Genomic DNA, 2,047 nt, shown 5'->3' with positions numbered 1-2,047 from the left:
CACGCCCCCTTTTCCCCAAAAGCCACGCCCCCTTCCCTCTCCCCCCTCCAAAGGCCAGGCTGAGGGGGCGCGCGCACACAGTCGCCACACTTTGAAAACTTTGGGAGTCGAAACCCGGAGACCCAGGACTGCCGCTTCCTCTCGCTCTGAGGGCCTCTTTCCCAGGGCCCTTCCACGCAGCCCTATATCCCAGAATATCAAGGCAGAAAATCCCACTGCTATGAACTTGGTGATCTGAGTCCACACATAGATAATGTGGGATTTTCTGCCTTGATATTCTGGGATATAGGGCTGTCTGGAGGGGCCCATAGTGTAATCAGAAAAAAACCAAAACAAAATAGACATCCCTCTCTTTTACTGGTGGCACAATGAGTTAAACCCTTGTACCTGCAGGACTGCTGACCAAGAGATCAGCAGTTTGAATCTGGGAAGAGCCGGTTGAGCTCCCTCTGTCAGCTCCAGTTCCCCCTGCATGGACATGAGAGAAGCCTCCCAGAAGGATGGTAAAACAAAACATTTGGGCATCCCCTGGGCAACGTCCTTGTTGTTGTTGTTCATTCGTTCAGTCGTCTCCGACTCTTCGTGACCTCATGGACCAGCCCACGCCAAAGCTCCCTGTCGGCCATCACCACCCCCAGCTCCTTCAAGGTCAGTCCAGTCACTTCAAGGATGCCATCCATCCATCTTGCCCTTGGTCGGCCCCTCTTCCTTTTGCCTTCCACTTTCCCCAGCATCATTGTCTTCTCTAGGCTTTCCTGTCTCCTCATGATGTGGCCAAAGTACTTCAACTTTGTCTGTAGTATCCTTCCCTCCAGTGAGCAGTCGGGCTTTATTTCCTGGAGGATGGACTGGTTGGATCTTCTCGCAGTCCAAGGCACTCTCAGAACTTTCCTCCAGCACCACAGCTCAAAAGCATCGATCTTCCTTCGCTCAGCCTTCCCTAAGGTCCAGCTCTCACATACGTAGGTGACTACAGGGAATACCATGGCTTTGACTAGGCGGATCTTTGTTGCCAGTCTGATGTCTCTACTCTTTACTATTTTATCGAGACTGGACATTGCTCTCCTCCCAAGAAGGAAGCGTCTTCTGATTTCCTGGCCACAGTCTGCATCTGCAGTAATCTTTGCACCTAGAAGTCTGTCACGGCCTCCACATTTTCTCCCTCTATTTCCCAGTTGTCAATCATTCTTGTTGCCATAATCTTGGTTTTTTTTATGTTTAGCTGCAACCCGGCTTTTGCGCTTTCTTCTTTCACCTTGATTAGAAGGCTCCTCAGCTCCTCCTCGCTTTCGGCCATCAGTGTTGTCTCTACTCTTTACTATTTTATCAAGATTGGACAGTGTATGGCAACGTCCTTACAGATGGCCAATTCTCTCACAGCAGAAGAGACTTGTAGTTTCTCAAGTCGTTCCTGTCACCCAAACAAACAAACAAAAAAAGAAAAAATATAGCCCGAAAAAAACCACAAGAACTGAGAGAAAAAAGAGCAGTATTGTTGAAGGCTTTCATGGCTGGAAACACTAGGTTCTTGTGGGTTTTTTTGGGCTATAGGGCCATGTTCTAGAGGCATTTCTCCTGACGTTTCGCCTGCATCTATGGCAAGCATCCTCAGAGGTAGTGAGGTCTGTTGGAATTAGGACAATGGGTTTATATATCTGTGGAATGGCTGGGGTGGGGCAAAGAGCTCTTCTCTGCTGGAGCTAGGTGTGAATGTTTCAACTGACCACCTTCATTAGCATTTGAAGGCCTGGCTGAGCCTGGGAAATGTTCTGTTGAGAGGTGTTAAGATGTGCCTGGTTGTTTCCTCTCTGCTGTTTTGCTGTTGTAATTTTAGAGTTTTTTAATACTGGTAGCCAGATTTTGGTCATTTTCATGGTCTCTTCTTTTCTTTTGAAATTGTCCACATGCTTGTGGATTTCAATGGCTCCTCTGTGTAGTCTGACATGGTGGTTGTTGGTGTGGTCCAGCATTTCTGTGTTCTCAAATAATATGCTGTGTCCAGGCTGGTTCATCAGGTGCTCTGCTATGGCTGACTTTTCTGGTTGAA

Source organism: Anolis sagrei, chromosome 3 (genome assembly GCF_037176765.1).
Source record: "Anolis sagrei isolate rAnoSag1 chromosome 3, rAnoSag1.mat, whole genome shotgun sequence".
NCBI lineage: Eukaryota > Metazoa > Chordata > Lepidosauria > Squamata > Dactyloidae > Anolis > Anolis sagrei.
Note: the sequence above shows the minus strand (reverse complement) of the source record.